Source organism: Euleptes europaea, chromosome 13 (assembly GCF_029931775.1).
Source record: "Euleptes europaea isolate rEulEur1 chromosome 13, rEulEur1.hap1, whole genome shotgun sequence".
Classification (NCBI taxonomy): Eukaryota; Metazoa; Chordata; class Lepidosauria; order Squamata; family Sphaerodactylidae; genus Euleptes; species Euleptes europaea.
In genome coordinates this window covers 4,745,911-4,765,585 of record NC_079324.1, presented here as the reverse complement: position 1 = coordinate 4,765,585, position 19,675 = coordinate 4,745,911, and the positions used below count along the sequence as shown (strand labels likewise).

The following is a 19,675-nucleotide window of genomic DNA, read 5'->3' as shown; positions in this document are numbered from 1 at the left end:
GTGAGCTGCAACCTAAATGGTACGGTCCTGGCACCCATTTGCTTCCTCAAACTGTGTGTGTGTCTAAACTGCCTTCAAATTGCAGCTGATTTCTGGTGACCCTGTAGGGTTCTCAAGGCAAGAGATGAACTGAGGTGGTTTTGCCATTGCCTTCATCCGCTTAGCTACCCTGGACTTTCTTGGTGGTCTCCCACCCAAATACTAACCAGGGCTAACCCTGCTTAGCTTCTGATGATCTGATGTGATTGGGTAGCCTGGCCAACCAAGTCAGGGCAGGTGGTGAATACCAGGACTGAAAACTCACATGTCCAAACTCAAGTTGCACCCAATTTCTGGTTACCCCACAGGGTTTTCAAGGCAAGAGACGTTCAGAGGCGGTTTGCTGTTGTCTGCCTCTGTATGACAACCCTGGACTTCCTTGTTGATCCAAATATTAACCAAGTCTGACCCTGCTTAGCTCCTGAGCTTTTAATTAGAGGTGAGGAAGGGAGGGATGACCAAGTAGAGAATTTTAGCTGGTGTATCTTTCCTCTTCTACAGGACAAAGATATGAGAACTGAGTTGCATGCGTGTGTGTCCCGCCACCAAGAAGGGTAGTGAAAAACAGATCTCCGTTATGTATGAGCGTTAAAGACACACCTTAGATCCAGAAAGACACAACCTGACAGTTCTAGAGTGAGGAAGCCTGCTGACAGGAAAGGAAAGGGTCTTGGTAAGTAGGGCCCTCCGAAGTGCCTGGTATGATGCCTTTTTTGCTGCTTTGGCATCCAGGCCAGTCTTGCTGCAGACGGGATCTGATGAAAAGGGGACCTTTGGGTGGCCTAGGAGCCCAGCCCTGGCCAGCTCCTCTGGGGATGACAGCAGCCCCGACTCGCCTGACCAGGGGGGTTGTGGGGGTGCCTGAGCCAAGCGTGAGGCGAGGGGCTTCTTCCCGGCGTCTCGCTGGGCGCCCTCCCCTCCCCTGCGGCCGGCTGCCTCCGCCCCTCCCTGCAGCAGGCGCACAATAGAGCCTTGTCTTGCCTCGCCTCTTTTTATTTTTTATTTTAATTAGCATGAGTGACAGATCACCTGGCCAACAGGAAACTACGGCTGAGACTGCCGTAGCCAATGGGGAGACTGCGTGTGCATTTGGAGAGCCCCTCCTTTCCCTCCCCGCCTTGCAACAAGCCAGAATTCTCTCCGGAGTGTCCGGACTCGGCAGGGGCTGCCTCGGCCGCGGATGGCGGAGAGCCCCGCTGCTGCGACCCGGGCCTGCCGCTGAAGCCGCTCTGCGGGGAGGCGCTTGCGAGACTCTCCCGCGGAAGCCGCCGCCGGAGCGTCGCCTTGTGCGTCCGTGTTTCCCGGCTAGCGCTGCCGGATCTCCGCGATGGTCCGAGCGCCGCGCCCGGGAGTTTCGTGCGCAGCTCCGAGGCGGGGCCGGGCAGCCTCCTTTGTGCGCTCGGCGCCTGGACCCTCCGGCCTCAGGTTGGCCTCCGTGGGGCGGGCGGGGGCTGCGGTGGGCCGCGCTTTGCGCCCGGGGAGGGGTGTCGGTGGGGCCCCGAGGTGCTGGCTGCATCGGCCCTCCGCAGCGGAAGGATGTTCTCTGCAGGCGGAAGCCGAGTTCGAGGTCTCAAACGCAGGTCATAGACCGACCTCCTTTTGTGTAGTAATACTGGGAGGGAGAAGAAGAATTTTTTTAAAAGGTCACTGTGGAGTAGAGTTTGAAAATGCCGGCTCGCAGTTTGGGGCCTTTTTGGCTGTCTCGCTTGCAGATCTTTTCTGCATTGGGGATGGGTGGGCTTGTGTTGAAACCGCTTTTATACTGTGCTGTAATGATTGTCAGGAGAAAGTTGGGGGCCAGTTTGTTGTTCCGATACACTTCAACGGTTAGCTGTGTTCTCCAATAATGAGCAGAGGTACATCCAGCATATATCTTGTGATGATTTTGCGTTCTTTTGAACAAAGTTAATGCAGGAAAATATGATTATGTTTGTTGCTGGATACCTTGTGCTCTTTTTGGTGCTAGTCCCTTGGTTATAAAGGAGCGTTTTAAAAGAACCATTGTTGGCTAGCTATGTAAAAGCTGCCCACCTACTCCAGCCCCGTTTGTAGAGTACGTCTGTATACATCCCATGTCTCTGATTTTTGCTTTTTGGCCCTGCTGTTGCTGAAGAATGCTGTGGAGCAGGTACCGCAGCCCTCCAGCAGCTGCTGAGTTCCCATCTTGGGGTGTGACACAACCTGGCATCTACAAGATTTTCCATATGGCAGAGTTGAAAGGGATGAACTTGCCCTTTCAGTTTGCTTTGCATGCAGAGTGGGCTTTTACAGAATCCAAACTGTTTGGGCTTTGCCCTGGCAGTGAAATCATGGTTCAGACCTGGGTTTGGTTGTAAATCTTACTCATCAAGCATGATTGCAGTATTACTTGCCTTACTCCCCAGCAAATGTGTCACCTTAAAACAAGGGTGGGCCTGAGGGCCACATCTGGGTCACCACCTGCTTTTGAGGATAGAGACCAGATGAGGCCCTCTATCCCACTCTGTTGCCCCTGCCGGCCCTCAAGCTGTTTAACAGTTTTGGGGGGAGCATCAGCCAGCCAGCCAAGGCTGCAGCCCAGCAGGCTGATGATGCTGCCAGCAAATGAATAAGCAGTCTGAGAGTTGGATGGAAGGTTCCCACAGGCCATCTGTGGCTCCTAGGCCATAATGTGTCCACTGCTGCCTTAGGATCTGATTTGATTTTGCCATGAATTGGATTGAGTCTATCTGTGTAGTTGCTAGAAGCATTTTACATTTCATGAAGGAGGAAGGAGAAGAGGCAGATACTTCATTTCAGCTTTGCAGTTAAGTACAGACTATCCCCCCTCCCAAAAAAGTTGCATACCTATGTGTTTCAAATGGTAGTTGTGTTGGTCTGCAGTAGAAAAGCCAGATTCAAGGTCAGTAGCACCTTAGAGACAAACAAGATTTTGGGGGTATGAGCTTTCAAGAGTATCTGATGGAGCTTTGACTCTTGAAAGTTTATACTCTGAAAATCTTGTTGGTCTCTAAGGTGCTGCGGGACTCTAATTTAGCTATGCCTGAGTGTGACAAGGTAGATTGAGCTGTGGATCTTACTTCTCCAGAATTACAGAGGTGCCATGTGCCCTGTTTAAAGAGGAGAACCATTGCTCCATTTCCCCATAATTTTAATGAGATTCTTGGTATGAGTGACACAGGTTTACAAACCATATCTGTAGTGAGAAGGTAGCAACAATGTATTATCCCATACAGTGGTAAAAATAATTTTCTGTTTTTCAAATAAGTAGTTCTATAAAACTGATTTTTCTGTCCTCTTGTTGGAGTAGGCATTTCAATTATGGTGACTTTCAGTTATGTGTGTTTGTTCCAAGGCCAGTTAAATTATATTTGAGAGTCTGGTTTCACATTGTAATTTCTGAGGCCTTTACTGGGTTTGCCCACACCTCCTAATATTTGGAATTTATGGCTTCAGGGGTTACAGTCTCCATCCAAAGTCTACTTCTATACTGTTCCTGTCTTCTGTTACGTAGGTGGCCAATGTACAGATGTTGGGGGGAGGGAGTTGCTTATGGTTCTGAAGATGCTTTTGTTTGCCCTGTGAGCATTTATGAATCCAAGCATCTCTCCCATTTCCTTTTTACCCTGTCCTTCTACCAAGATGCTCAAAATTGTGTACAGGGTTATCGTTTCTCCATGTTATCTTAACCATGTGAGGTAGGTCAGGGTAGGAGTTTTGTCTGCCTCCGGGTCACTCAGCTTCATGGCTGAACCAGGTCTCTTCAGTGTTGGTGTGACAGTTTATCTGCTATGTGACACTGGCGTCTAGATTTAGTGGATTCAGCCATAAAATTTGAAAAGAAAAGGAGAACAAACTTGTAAAGCTTAATGAGTAGAAAGCTGTGAGCCAGAAAAGCACATTTCAGATCACTTTATTTCTAGGTCACTTATTAACAAATCACTTTGCTGCTTTGAACATTTGGGTCTGACAAGAGGGCTGATTTGTTGGATCATACTGAGGCAGTTGTCATTCTTAGAAAAATGCTGCTTGTTGGGAGGCATGGGGTATGGTGGTGCATTGGTCAATATGTGTTGCAAGTCCATCCCCCCCCAAACAGACTTCCATGCACTGAGCTAATTCTCTACCCCCAGACTCACAGGAAGAAGGAATGGTGTAGGAACAGTTTTCTCACGCATGATGTGGGTGGAAATTTCCCCAATGCTATGTTTTTCCATGGAAAATTTTCCGCTCACATATGTACATACAGCCTGTCTATCTACAGTTGTCAGGGCTGTTTAGCAGCAAATCAGTCACATTAGATAGGCTAAATGTGGCATACGAAGCATGGACAAACCCCAGTGTTTGTACATGGTCCAGGCTTGTATATAGTGTGTTTGCCTTCTTTTGCTAATGCTATTTAAATTATTTACTTAAATTTGAATAGGAAAATTTTCAAGAAAGTTTTCAAATTCACATTTTTCTGAAAAACCCACATCACTGGTTCTCACAAGCAGAGTTTAATTTTTTCTCAGAAGGGTAAATGGTCTCCATTTACATATAGGGGGTGTACTTGACACCCCATTGGCTTGCAGATCTAGCCTTTTCTGCAGTCTGCACACTTGGAACAATAAAATGTCTTGTAAAACTTAATGTGAACCTTGGTGAAGCTGAGTTTGTTTCTTTTTGTGTGACTTTCTTTAGGATTTTTTTTTGTTCTGCTCAATACCAGCCTATCCTTGAGAACTCAGTCTGTAATGATTAATCATTACAAGTGGGGCCCCATAAAACACATGGGGGGAATCCCGCCCCCCCTATTGCTGAGGCTGCCCCCCAGTTCCAATCTCTTAAGCAGATGTGTTCCCTATCTGTGAATTTAAGTATCCGCAGATAGGGGGCACACTTGGGAATTAGATATATAATGATCATTGTGGCCAAATCTTTGGATACTTAAATCCAGAGATTGGGACGATGAACAGACAAGACAAATCTTTGTACAAACCTGAGAAAAGCTCTAGGTTTGCAAGAAACAAACACCCTCTGTGGTTGTTGTTGGCCAACTGCAATAGTATTGCTAGTTGAAGCCTTGGTTTCTGTCAGTAAAAGGCAAGGGGAGGGACCAGGGCCCTTTCCAGGGCTTTTCTGGCCTTTGTTTTGGCCCTCATGGTGATGGTGTGATCAGGGGAGGGGAAATGAGATTCTGTCCCCCCACAAGTCCCTGTGGGTCCCCAGTTTGTCTGGTCTAATCCTGAATAAAAGCCCATCAAATTGCAATGGGGAGAACTGGATGAGTTTAATCGCTCAACCTTGCCTCCACCCCACACACAAATACACTACCCACACCTGCTCTGTGAGCACAGGCACTGGCTAGATTCCCCCTTACAACTGTGTTCTTTCAGGCTGCTAATCAGTGCTAGCCACATACCAGCTGACCATTCCAGTGGGCAGAATGCGTATAGCAGGAGGGCCCAAATACTACTCCTCGTGTTGATGAAGGCCAGGACACTCACTGCCAGGAGCATTGAGCTGGGTTTGCACCCTCTGTGGCCTTATCCCTAGCGGCAGCACTATTTGGAAAGCATCACCTAATGGCTGCGCTCCCTGGTTGTGCTGGGGCGGTCCTGAAACCCTGCCCTTTGTGGTCCTAGCTGCAGACAATCAAGCCCTCTCTGATCTGCATGGCCTCATCCTGGCTTGTGTTTACTGCTCACTCTACAGTACAACAGAATGTTGAGAATGTGGGGTGGGGTACGTGTAATTATATTGTATCTAGATCTTATCAGAATGAAGCTGTTGCTCTTACCAAGCCGCTCTCTTTAAGCCAGAAGCGGATAAGAGAGCAAAAGCAGAAAAAGAGGTTTGGGTAGATTTAATTGTTGACTTTGCCACTTTCCCAAGTACAGATTTCCCCAAGGGCTGTGTTGGGTATTTTAAGGCAAACTCCTTGAAACTACAATCTGTAAAAAAAAAAAAAAAAAAAAAAGGTCATACAAATTGAGCAATTACATTCATTTGCATCTCTTATGCAGTTCTGTTTCTGCTGGTCATGGGAGGAGCCAGGGGCTTTGCCAGACATTGATGCCCTCCTCCATGATTGGCAGAAATCTTATTGAGCTTTTCTCTGGAAATTTTGCCAGGAACTGCATGCACACTGTCATAAGGGCTAGAAACCTGCATGTTTTAAAAACAAAAGCACCAACGAGGGCTCATTTTCTGATGAATTTTGCGTGCAGCACAAATCCATGGCTTTGCCTTCACATACAGAAATGCAAGAGCCTGGCATCAATCAGTTCAAACTATACTTCATTAATCCATTAGGAAATGACAAATTTGTGGCTGGCTTCCTATACCAGCACAATCCCTTCCTGTGAGTTTGTGGAGCTAGTACGGGATGTGATGATGTCGTCAGGATCCTGCTCCCGTACATGGCCACAGAGCAGTGTGGGACCAGGACTCGTGTAAGCTCGTTTGTTCCACTTTAAAAAAAATGTATTTGAGTTGTTGCTGTCCCACCTCCAGACTCTGCTTGAGGTAGCAGGGTTTCCATTAACCATAGTCAGCATCAGACCACAGATACAAATCCACTTCGTGGTTTCAAACTGTGGCTTGGTGCCATCTGTTGTTACTACTGATGTAACATTAACCATAATAAATTCCGAAATGGACAAGAAAGAAGAAATGCATATGTGGGTGGGTAAACTCATGGGGCGTGTTTGACGTAAAATATATTCTCACTTTTGGCACAGATGTATCCCCAAGGTGGTTTACTGCACATACCGTCAATGTAATCTACAAAAAAGCAAGAACAAAAAAGATGTTTAACAGTCATCCGGTTAAAATAGTAGTGGGATCAAAGAGCCATGCAAAAGGCTAGATGAGATTGAGAAGCTACCATAGAGGGAGCCAGTCTAGCCTCCACAGTCTTGGAGCCGCCACTAAAAAGTCACTCTGGTATTACACCAATCAAGGCTTTGCTAGATGATTTTGGTGTCCTTGTTGATTCATCTTGCATCACGTCTCCTTTCCCCAAGCCATTAGGCACATTTCTGATTCCCTGGTCATGGTTAGATGCTCATGAAGGTCTGTGCCTCAAGCACTTAGCCAAAGGCTTCCATGATTTCATGCTTGAAATTTAGAATTGCTGTGCACTGACCACCACACTAAAATGTTTGTCTTGTCTCTGCTGTTATTACTGCTATCACTGAACTCTGCAGTTTTATTCCCCCCCACTTTTCTTTATTTCTTTGCTTTCACCCTTCATCCTGGTACCAGGATCAGTTTGCATATTAAGATAACTTTTCAAAGTTCTCCTTCCTTCTAGTGCAAGAGTAACAAGTTAAGCATGTGAACTTATGGAAAGGTGACGTGGGTCGTGCTGTTCAAATGATAGGCTCTTAGAATGTTTCACTTACTGAGAAGTGAAGGTATCTTATTCAGCCAATCATAGAGTAAGCAGGACTCAACAACTTTACCTACTTTTAAAAAGCAAGTCTTTTTATTGAATTGTTCCAGTAAAAATATGAAAAAATATTTGAATAAAAATATTATTTATTTCACATAAAATATATGCATGTAAATAATTACAGAAATAAAAACTATATTAGTTAGTTCAACAGGAACAAATATATATGCAAGCATCAATAGCAATATCATCAATCTTTATGATTCTATATGAAAGTTTCTCAAGTATATATTTCATTCAGGAAATAACAGTTTACAGAAATCGTATAAAATAATGGTTAGTGCATTGAATAAGTATTCTAGTTCAAATTATTTAACTATAAGACATACTTTACCCAGTTATGTCATTGCAGAGTCTGTAAGGATTCTATAAGTTCGTTTAGAATAGCTAGATTTCCTTCAGGTATTCTCTAAGTATCATTCTATTATTTCAATGCTTTTAGTAGTAGTAAGAATAGAAGAGATCTCTCATAGTTAGAGCTGATACTGTAGCTCTTTCAGCAGTCTATTTGAGACTGAAGTTTATGAAACCACAAAGTCTTTACATGTTTAAGATCTATGGGTCTGGCGATGAGCTTCAGAATAGAAAAGACTATATGTAAGCCATGCTCTAAGCATGCATTTGTTATGAGCATTGTTATATAGCTAAGAGCCATTCTAATGGTTTAACCATACTATGATTAATCAGTATTTGAAGCTATGTGTAGCTTTAACATTATGTGTAGAGTGTTAACTCCATTCTACAATCTCTCTGGCAGTGCCAATCTCTAGAGAGTACTGAGTATATTTCAGTTTAACAGCTTAATGCTCCATGGATCTCCATCCATGTATTCCAATTATATGTATTTCAATCAGAGTATGTGTTCTATGTGTTAAGCCATTGTTGGCTGTAATGCATGTCAGACAGTTCTGTGTCAGACCTTAGTCTCAGAACTGACTGCAAAGTATATCCAGTGCTTCCTCCTTGTGTAGGAAGTCCCCTGGAATATGTTCTATAATAGGCTTCCTAGAGAAGCTGCATTTACATCTTGTCCATAAGACTAGGAAGACTGTATATAAGATGGATCTTATGAGAAGACATGTCTTGTTAGAACAAATGATGATAATTCACAGTGGGTAGCCCTGTTAGTCTGTTTGCAGTAGTCAAAAAGGGCAAGAGTCCAGTAGCACCTTAAAGACTAACAAAAATATTTTCTGGTAGGGTATGAGCTTTCGTGAGCCACAGCTCACTTCTTCAGATACAGCTAGAATGTGAATCCATCGGTCTTTAAGTAGAGGAACAGTATGTAAATATGAATAGCAGGCTTGATGGGACATCACAGACTCTTCTGCATATCTGTTGCGTACAGGCAGGTCTGAGTCTCTTCTTCCCACACAGCAACTTATCAATGCTGAAAGGAAGCAGAGCCTGACGCGTATTTTACTCTTGCCGGGAGGGGCCGGCAGCTCTAAAACACAATACAGGAACAAGATCACAGACAGATACAAGTTCCTTACCCTTAAGGTCTTGGCTGCAGGCACGGCTTTCTTCCAAGTTCAACACCACGGCAAACCGGACTCCTAAATGAAGCTTCTCAAGATAAGAGACAGGCAGCATGCAATAACATTTGCTCCCACGAGGCACTTAACGGTCAGTCTTGCTTATATTGCCTTCGTGACTCTCCAGGTGTTTCAGCTCAACTGTCGGCTTCAGACTCTGATTCCTCCTGCGCCAACTTACGTCTTTTGTCCAAAAGCCGGGCTGACTTTCTCCTTTGCTGCAATGCCATTCTGCCTTTTACTCTTCTTCTCTCCACTGGTGGAGGAGACCCTGAAGGTGAAAGGCTTTCTCTTCCCTGTTCTCTTGTTTCAGCCGGCCGATCCTCTGGCTCCGAGGCCCCGTCTTGCTGTTCCGGTGTTATCTCTTCAGAGGGAGTGAGGGCTTGTTCTGTCGCCTCTTCTTCTTCTGAAGAGTAATTCTCAGGCTGACTCACGACAATATCACACCTAATCCCATCAAGCCTGCTATTCACATTTACATACTGTTCCTCTACTTAAAGACCATTATACAGACAAATCTCCCAGACAATCAGTCTTCAGAGAGACAGATTGTGTGGCATAATATTTCTCTGTGAGAATTCTCCAGAATTAAAAGACAAGTATAAATGTGTTCCTGATTCACGCAAGAATCAGTTTCCCTAATCCACGCAAGGAATAGGTTGCCAAGTGGAGAGAAGTCCATAGGTCATGGTATGTTCAGTCTATCAGGACCTTGTCTAACTTTTAGTCAGAGAGAGAGCTCTATTTATATCTTTCAGTGTCCTAGGATGGATGGTTGCTAATCCAGTCAACAGTAGGATTTACAAGCAGTGCTTAAGCTTGCCTATTTCCAGTCAGCAGAAAATAGTCAGACCTGTGTAGAAAATAGTCTGTCAAGCTAATAGTTAGCAGGCTAATATTCAGCTGAGACATCAATTTACATAATTACAACATCAAGACTTTGAGTAGCATAGCAGGTTTTGCTAACCTTGAACTAGTTCTGTCACAGGCATACTAGTTTATTCCATTGTATGACTATAACAGTAGAATCAGGCTTGCTTTTGAATAGTAAGTAAGGCTGGCTTGTTACTTCCAGTTTATGAAGTAATTATATCTTCTCAATACATTTAATCCTTATAAAACCTAATGGGGACATGCTTTCCTAACATAATCCTGGTTATATTGTCTCAGCCCATGACAAAGGGTTCTGTATTTTAAAGAAATTGTTGCATAGCCTTTAGAGTCCTTATGTGCTTTAAGGACAATAAACGAAGAGCATGCTCAGGAATTGGCCTGATGGCTTTGGGCACTGGTTCTTTTGGCTCCCAAATTGCAGTTGTGCTTACTTGGGCTGCAGCCCAAGCCACTGATGCAGCTCGATCCCCTTGATAGGGACAAAGTGGTCTACTGCAAATATTTCGCTCGGCATGATTAATTCAGACAGCACTGATTCCAGCACTTGGAGATTACATGGTAATCTCATGTGGTTTTTATTAACTGGGAATCCAGAGGAAAGGTCTGGACTAAATCAGGAAAGGAATGGCAAAACCATGCAAAGAAATGAGAATGACGTTGATGCATTCTTGAGATATCTGTGGGATGGAGCTGGTAACAGCAGAAAAGGGGCAAGACCCAGAGTGTTAAGGAGGAGAGTGAAATAATAGAGATGAATCTTCAAATGCACCTTGTATGAGCTGCTGGTTCACAACGGGAGCTACATTTCGCTGTCCTTGGCTTTGTATGGTCTTATGTCTCCAGGGTGGATGTAAAAATGCCCTTGTGGAACTCTTTGTCTTCTATGGGTTTCCCTCCCCTTGAATCATTGGTTAGATTGCCTAGGTGCAGATGTGTAGGGGTGTGTTTGCTTAACTTTATTGTAATTGTTTGTTTACACAATGTCATTAAGATACGTGCCACTCAACAGAGTGACTCAACTGACAACTGATGTCCAGCCAAGCCACACCACATGGTATGTGCCATCTTGCAGAATATTTATGAGACTTCCCTGGGGGTCTAAAGTTACGAGATGATGCAGAGGCAATTTAAACTTTCAGTGCAGTGGAGAAAACTATTTGGTGGTTCTGTAAATCATGAGAATTATTAAAATCTATACATTTAGCTTCCGGCAAGACCCAACCTACTTGCAAGGACACCACAGCCCCAATAAGTAGCTAGTGGCAGAAATGTGAATGTGAACCACTCATTGAAAAGCACTAAAATAGTAGTAAGCTACCTTTTTGGGCCCAAGGGCTTTGAAAAAAGTGTGTATGCCTTATAAGCAGAACAGCCAACTAAGGGGGAGAAGAGAGATGATGGCTGCCTTAGATATGCTGGGTGCGAGCCTAGCGCCAGTGGTGCTGTTGGCACCTCAGGGGATTGCCTTGCTGGTGGCTCCAAGAACCAGGGAGGCATGATGGATATAAACCTGTTCTCATTCGTTGCCCATTCAGTGATCTACAAGCCCCTCAGGCATTGCCTGAGTTGCTCAGTCAGAGGACTGGCCCTGCAAACTTGAGAAAAAGGGTCTGCCGTGCCTCTTTGGCATGTGTGCCAGGGGTTGCCTACTCCTGCATTAGGAGTTCAGTGTGATTGGTAGGTTAATCCCTTAATGCTTGTTTGACCTGCATATTCCAAATATTTAAAAGTTCATAAAGGCCATATCCATCAATCTTGTTTAATATTACATCAACAATGTAAAAAGGTTGCTGGAAATGGGTACAAGGGAGAGTTGCAAACCAGACTTACTGTTTCAGTGATTAAAGAACCCTGTTTTGAATGTGTCAAAAGGAGTGGCTGGTCAAACAAATTGAAAGGTTATGCAAAATAATTGCCTTGAAAGGCTTTCCAAGCTAAGTGCCCGATGAGTGCATCTTCTCTTTTATAAGGCTATCCTCTACGGTTCTTTTGCATGCCCTGGAATGCACACAAACTATGGCACAGTGTTGCTTTAATCTTGCCCCCTTTTCTTGATCACACATGGGCCAGTTAGCTTACAAGTTTGTCTGCATGGATCAGGCACATGGCTGGCGGAACTTCAGGGAGAACGTCAGCTGGCATTAACCAAGCTTGGTACCTTTAGGCCGCCAGCAGATTTTTATGTTGGAAAAAAATGCAGCTTCTAACATAAGGAGAGCTTATGCTGAACTCTGGCTGAGCTACCCAAGCAATTTCTTGAAAGAGTACCGTGAGGAGGGTGCTGGTGTTCTGTCGATCTGGGCTCATTCCAGGTCATCGGTGTTACAGGAGGCGAATGATGTTGCCTCCTGGACTGTTGCTGGTCAGGCCAAACCAAGCCTCTGTACAGTCTGACTTGGATCTTGCTGGCAATTGAACTGGGTGGGCCTTGCTTGGGGCAGCAAAGTTTGTACTGGACCAAGGGTCCATCTTGTCAGTGTTTCGGCTCTGAAATTTGCCAGCTAGAAGCCCAAGGAATCTCACAAGCAGGCCATAATGGAAATAATTGTTCCCAGTTGATCCTCAGCATTTGGATCCCAAAGGTATAGTGCCTCAAAATAAGGAGGTTCCGTTTAGTAATCATGGTAAACAGCAACGATGGTATTGTGATCCTATGCAGAATTAACTGTTTAAGGTTGCACTGGTAATGTTTATTTATTTCATCTCGAGAGTTGGAAGGGACCACCAAGGTAATCTAGTCCAACCCCCACAAGTGCACGAACTACAGTTATAATAATAAGTAGGTATCCTTAAAAACCTCCAACAATGCAGAATCTACCACTTCATAAATGTGACTGGTACAGCATCAAGCACATCACCGTCAGGAAGTTCATCCTCAAATTTAGACAAAACGTCCTTTTCTGTAGTTTATAGCCACTAGTCCAAGTCCTGTCCATACACCTGAGTGTAATTTTTTTTAATGCTATTAAGCATTCTCCAGGCAGTTCTGTGCCCTCAGGTGTGATCGCATGAAGGAGTTTGATACGTTGAATTTGTCTTGCTGTGTCTCCTACTCAATGACTGTTAGGTTTTTGGAGGAACTGTAGCTCATATGTGCTGGTATCTTTCGACTTTTGCTGTTTCATCTCTGACTGTTGTCTCATTCATTTGTGCAGATACTTTCCCAACTAATTCTGATTATAGGTAAAGCATATTTAAAGAGCTTATTGTTTTAGTATAGGCAACTCTGGAACATTTGGCCTAGACCATACATTTTAGCAGCAGCCAACAATGCAATACAATAATGTAGGATAGGAACACAATTAACTTGCAGTCAAACATGGCTTCCTTTTCCATGTTGCCTGGAAAACTGCATAATCACCTTCCAGTCTACAAATTCCAATATTGTTTGTTGAACAATGGTGATGGGGAAATATTCAAACTACCTGACCATCATTTTTTAACTGTATCCGAGATTAACTCTTTTTTTTTAAGTTTTGCATATGGCATTGTGGATTTTTCATTGTAAGAGTTTCTAGTTATTGGTAATGTTGATTTTATTAATTTGCATATTTATATTTCATCTTTCTGCCTAATCAGGGCCACCAAAGAGGCTAACAGCTCATTTTTTACTATTTATTGTAGAAAGTTTGTTATATAATCTTTGTCATAATACCATCCCTGTGATGTTGGACTCTCTCCCTCCTGTAGAGGGGTAGCAGTTGCCAGTGGCTGAGATGTGATCTGATCCAGGGGTCCCAAACCCTTTTGATCCTGCAGGCACCTTTGGAATTTTGAGAGGGGGTGGTGAGCACCACCTCAAAATGGCTGCCACAGGAGGCGGAACCAAACACAATGCCTTTCTTCTTGTTTTGCAAAAGAGGCCCATAGCAACGCTTGAATCCACCCTGTTCAGAGCCTGTCCATTGGTTTGTCAAGGTGTGTGCTTTGTTTGGCAACTATGTCGAGCTTAACAAATTTGCTTCGAAAGATGCCAATTGACAATTACAAATTGAGATGGCAACTGTTTTTTGATAGGTATGCATGATCTGTAGAGAGAATAGTAGAGTGGGGGCTCAGTAAGTGGATATTAGACGTAGTTAAAAGACATAATGGTTAAATAGTGTAAGAAAGTTCATATGTTTGTTGTTTTTAGCTGATTGGTTGACTCAAGTTAATCTGTATAGTAGAACCATAATGAAGTAACAAAACAACCTGGGATTAGATTATTCAATTACGTTTTGCAACTTTATTAAGAGATCGTAGCCGGGGTGATGTGTTGGATTGTGAGTTGTAATGGGTACAGACAAAAACTGAAACGAAATGTTATGTTTTCCCCCATGTTCCTTTCCCCCCTTTTCACTTCTGTACCCTATAAAAATTCAATAATAAAAAAGGTGTGTGCTTTGTTTGGAAGCCTGGCCCAGCCCCTGGGAGTTCAGTGAGCCTGGGGGGTGGGGGTGCGGCTCCAGCTCCTCAGGGAGCTGCCCATCTCCCTCTCTACTCTACAGAAGAAGCTGGCAGCAACAGTCGGTCAGACCAGGTCCCAGACTCCACCCCATGAACGCTGCTCCCTCTGCTTTAGTTCATTCCAAGATGAACACAGGGAATGAGGCCTTACGCTGACCAAGGCCAGAAATCTCTCTGCTCTGACTGGCAAGTGTTGGGGGGGGGGGGTGACTTCTGCATCCATTTCCGATATTCTCTGTATACCAGGTGAAGAGGGAATTTGCATGTCTGCTTGTTTTGACCTCCAAGTGGAATTGAACCTTGGGTCAGAACAGTCACCCTCATTCTTGCAGTATTGCTAAAATGAGGGGAGCATCATGTTTTCACTCAGATGTTTATCTGTTCCCAGTGTTGTGATTGTGTGGGGAATTAAGTGATCAGCAGACTAGAGCAACTGCCCTATGAGGAGCGGTTAAAACGCTTAGGGCTGTTTAGCTTGGAAAGTTAAGGGGAGACATGATAGAGGTCTATAAATTTATGCATGATATGGAGGGAGTGGACAGGGAGAAGCTTTTCTCCCTCTCTCATAATACTAGAATGTGGGGTTATCTGCTGAAGCTGGAGGGTGAGAGATTCAAAACAGATAAAAGGAAGTATTTCTTCACACAACGCATAGTTAAATGGTGGAACTCCCTGCCCCAGCATGTGGTGATGGCTGCCAACTTGAAAGGCTTTAAGAGGAGAGTGGACATGGTTCATGGAAGAGAGGTATATTCATGGCTATTAGTCAAAATGGATACTAGTCATGATGCATATCTATTCTCTCCAGGATCAGATGAGCATGCCGATCATATTAGGTGCTTTGGAACACAGGACAATGCTGCTGCAGTCGTCTTGTTTGTGGGCTTCCTAGAGGCACCTGGTTGGCCACTGTGTGACTAGACTGCTGGACTTGATGGGCCTTGGTCTGATCCAGCATGGCCTTTCTTATGTTAACACCGTTCTTAAAATTGGAAGGAGTAGTTGAAATTAAACTCTTCTGTTAGCACCTCTAGTCATGGGAACTGCTTCTTGTGTGTTTCCTTCTGAACGTCCTGTTGCCTTAGGGGCTGGAAGTCTGAGCTCATGTTAAGAATATGTGCATAATTCCTAGTGGTATCACTTCTTGTTTCTAATTAACAGAAGGTGGTTCATTCTTGTGAGGATGACTGTGTCCCTATGGTATGAGGATGTGTAATATTGGCCTTTGTCCATGCACCTGCTTGGCACCACACCTGTGTGATCACCTGAGACACAGTTGGCAAGTACAGGAAAATAAGAGAGAGTTTTTCTTTGCAACTCTTTTCAATGTGGAAAATGCAGGCCTCATACCTACATCAAAGCTGTTGTGTTTGGGAAGGGTGTCTGAAGAACTGAGTGAAATTGAGATGATAAGAGATGAAATTCTAGAACTGCTACACAAACTGAAAATGAATAAGCCTACAGGCCCAGCTAGTATATATCAAAGGGTTCTGAAAGAACTGAAATGTGAAATTGTTCACCTACTAACTCGTATATGTAAGTCGTTGCTAAAATTGGCCTCTGTGGCGAATGACTGGAAAATAGCAAATGTCACCCCAGTTTTTAAACAGAGAATGATTGACTGATTGTCTAGAGATACTTACCTAAAAGTCCTAATTCTGCACAATGCTTACATTTTGAGCGAGTAAAGCATTCTTGCTGTAGAAACTAGGGATTGACCATGCTGGCGAACGAGGCCAAGGCTCCTTCTGTTTGCATAGTGCAAAACCAGGGTTTGGAGCTTAACCTGAACCAAGCCATTAAGGTTCATGTTGGGAAGGACATAGATGGCCAGAGGGTTTCATTACTCTTGGCAGGTCTTTCCCTGCTGGTCTGATGAGGATGAGATGTCAGGGTCACCAGGTAGGGGTGGGGGTACGTATACAATGTCCAAGCTTTTTTACCTGCTTTTGCCCAAGAAATAAACATTCAAGGTGGAGGACATGATGGGTAATGAAACAAAACAAAGCATCAAAAATGAGTATGAAAAATAGGTAAATGAGGAAGACATGGAGAATGGGAAGTGAAGAAAAAGTGTGGATGAGAGACTGCAGCCTAGTTACATGTGAGCTGTAAAGAGTGGTAGGGTTTTTGCTTCAACAAGATACGTATTGGTCCAATGCCTGCAGCTGAAATGATGCTTCTGATGCAGGTTCTGTAACTCGTGCTTAATTCTGAACATCTGTACTGCAGCAGAGCTCTTACACAGTCCATGCAGGTGGAGGAGCTGGGGTGGCTTCACAGGTAATGGTTTTGAGTTTGCTCATAGTCAAGAATCTCCAGTTGACCAGTAAGAGAAAGCTACTCCTGTTTGTAGGTGACAGGACTTCTGGGCATTAAGAGTTCATGCATCCCAACCCAGATGAAATAATCTTTTTTCCTTTTTTTCTTTAATAAAACAGTTCAAACTAAAAATTGGCATCTGTGAAATCTTTCTGGCAACAGAAGTGCATGTTAGGCAGTACTGTGGCTCAATGGTAGAGCATCCGTTGCTCAGCAAAAGGTCCCAATTAAAAGGATCAGGACAGTAAGTGATCTGAAAGATCTCTGCCTGAGAATGGAAACAGCTGCTGCCAGCCGGAGTAGACGATACAGGCCTTAGTTGGCAAGTGATCAGTCTATATGTATTCTTCCATAGCCACTGTCCTCAGAAAAGGGAGAGCGTGCGTTCATTTGATTCAACAGCCTCTTGTAAAACGGGCCAGCATGATTATTCGACACTGGAAGACTACATTGATGAGGAGGTGGAGTAAAGCTTTCCCATTACATAGCAAATCTTGCTTCTCTTATAAAGGTAACTATGGGCTGCTTTAGAGGGTGGGTCCTAGGATCATTTGTCTGAAATATTTCTTTAAAATTGTTAGGATTCTGCTTTTCTGATGCCTGGGTTTAAATTCTTTTGCTGGATAGTTCCTTGGCAGCTGCTTTTGATGCATCCCTCAGGAGGAGGTTTGAGTTTACAGCTTTGCAGGATTCATGCACGAAGACTAAACAGAGGTGGTTTCCGCACTGGTTTTAATCAGAGATGATATTCAGATGTTGGGATGTACTGCAGTTAAACTCTCAGTGGGCATAAATCCAGTTAGTTGCTGTGCTTGCTTGGCCTCTCCCTCCCCAGCGCACAGAGGTTGATGGAATGCTTCTGGATGTGTTCAAGCCTGGGTTCACCATGATGTTTTATTGCTGTTTTATGGGGAAACTCCAGTTGACGGAGGTGTCTGCATTTGTAGGCAGCGATGAGTTGGAGCTGGACCAAGGTCTGCTAGTTGGTTGGTGTGAGGGAGTAAGGGGATGGACAAGCGCAGCACCAAACTGCCTTTGCCTGGTTGGATGTAACCACTACTTGTTATGTTGTCTGCATACAGCCAAAATGAGCACTCAGACTTGGATTAAAATGCCAGTTGTTATCACCATATTTGTTGCTTTTTATTTTGTTCTTTTCCCAAACTTGGGGAGTAGGGGGAATGATCAAAATCCTGTCTGCATTTCACAGTCTCTAGTTCTACTTTCTTTGCAAGGAGCTCTGAGCTAGGAAAACTTTAATGGAGCATGGGTAGTCCAATTGAAGTGGTAGATTTTATGATGGACCTATGCCCCAAATTCCAGTTAGCTTGATGCTGACTTGTTTCTTGTGGCTTGTTTGAACAAGAGAGCAGAGGCAGCCAGTCAAAACAGATTGGCGGCTCAAGTCCCCACCCAGCAGGTACTTGGGAGCTGCAGCTATAACTTTGCACCAGCTCCCTCCCCAGTTTTCATGGGGGGCAGTAGGGCCAGTTGTTCTCTTCAAAAGAACTGTTCCTCATCATCCATCCTTAATCTTTCAGAGTTCGGTATTTGCCTGCTTTCCCCTCAATCTTCAGTCCCTGGGTCCATGCCTAAGTCAACCCCTATGTCTTCTGAAGGTCCCCTCAAGCTGATTCTGTACAGTATGGGATAGAAACCTTTTAAACAAATATATAGTAGTTCAGGAAATGGTCAGCAACTTATATGGAAATTCAAGCTAGGTTAGAGACCTTGCTGCATAGTATTGGTAAACTTGTTGTTAATTACTGTACTTAGAATCCTGGTTCCTTGGCTTCTGCATGTACTAGAATTTAGGAATAATATGTCATTGCTAATGGAACTAGTGTCTGATGGTAACTCTTGTAATAAATTTCCACCGTCTTCTGTTTTTCAGGATGTTCTAGAGTGTGCAAGAATGATGAAATAATCCAAATTAAAGGGATCCAGGAAGATACCAGAGTTTTCAATAGCAGAAAGTTAGACGGGTGTGGCCTCATGTACTGGAATTGCTCCTTGTGACTGAGAGAACCGAAGTGAAGGAAATAGGTGGGTTTCTGTGATTTACCTTCAGTAATTGAAATACCAAAGGGTGGAGTTGGAGCCAAATACTGGCACAAGGGCTTCTAAAGTACTTCTGCCTAGTCTTTTCTAAGCAAGAAGTAACAGTGGAGTTGTGGATGGAGTTTTCTTTCCAATAGTTGCCAAAATCCCTATTGGAAAGTACTTTTATATTGATTTGGTAATAACCATAAAGCTAAATTTGGCTGCAGGCACAGGAAAAGGAAAGGTATGGTGCTACCAAATAATAGAGGGAAAGTAGGAATCTCTTTTATTGGATTGGGGCAGCTCATTTAAAGAGAACCCTTTTTCAGTGTAATATCTTCAAAATTCCTTACAGTAAGCTGTTGCATACTTAACAGAAGCAACATTTTTCTGAGCTTGCAGCATGCACTGGGGATATTGAATCAGGCCTGCCCTGGTTCTCTCCTGTGCTGTGTGGCTGCTGCCGGTTCCCCAGCTCAGCAAGATAACGATAACAGTGGGGAGGGGCTGTGGCTCAGTTTGTAGACCCTCTGCTTGGCATGCAGAAGGTCCCAGGTTCAATCCCTGGCATCTCCAGTTAAAGGGACTAGGCAGGTAGGTGATGTGAAAGACCTCTGCCTGAGACCCTGGGGAGTTGCTGCCGGTCTGAGTAGACAATACTGACTTCGATGGACCAAGGGTCTGATTCAGTATAAAGCAGCTTCATGTGTTCAAGATGGAGTGGGGAGCTACATGCTGTATTAGGTTGGCACCATCCCATCCTTTGGGCTTGACATGGCACAAAACAGCTTGCCCCCAAACTTGGCCACCCTTACCTTGGTGTATTTTGTTAAAAGGGAGGGTTGTTTGGGGCGGTATAGATAGATGCTGTCATGTTTCTGCAATTTTCTGCACTCCAGTCTACAGTTGGGGAACAGTAAATGTTCCTTGGGGGGAGGGTCTTTTTCTCATCCTGCCCATCATCTCAGAC

General features: G+C 44.1%; 1 protein-coding gene across 1 annotated transcript in view; it reads left to right on the top strand.

Moving 5' to 3' along the window:
- The first annotated feature begins 1,441 nt into the window (after positions 1-1,441).
- Positions 1,442-19,675, top strand: part of AMOT (angiomotin) — an 87,275-nt gene continuing 69,041 nt past the window's right edge. Inside the window, exon 1 of the mRNA XM_056859557.1 lies at positions 1,442-1,464. The gene's annotated coding sequence lies outside the window, so the exon portion shown is untranslated. The remainder of the gene's footprint in view (positions 1,465-19,675) is intronic.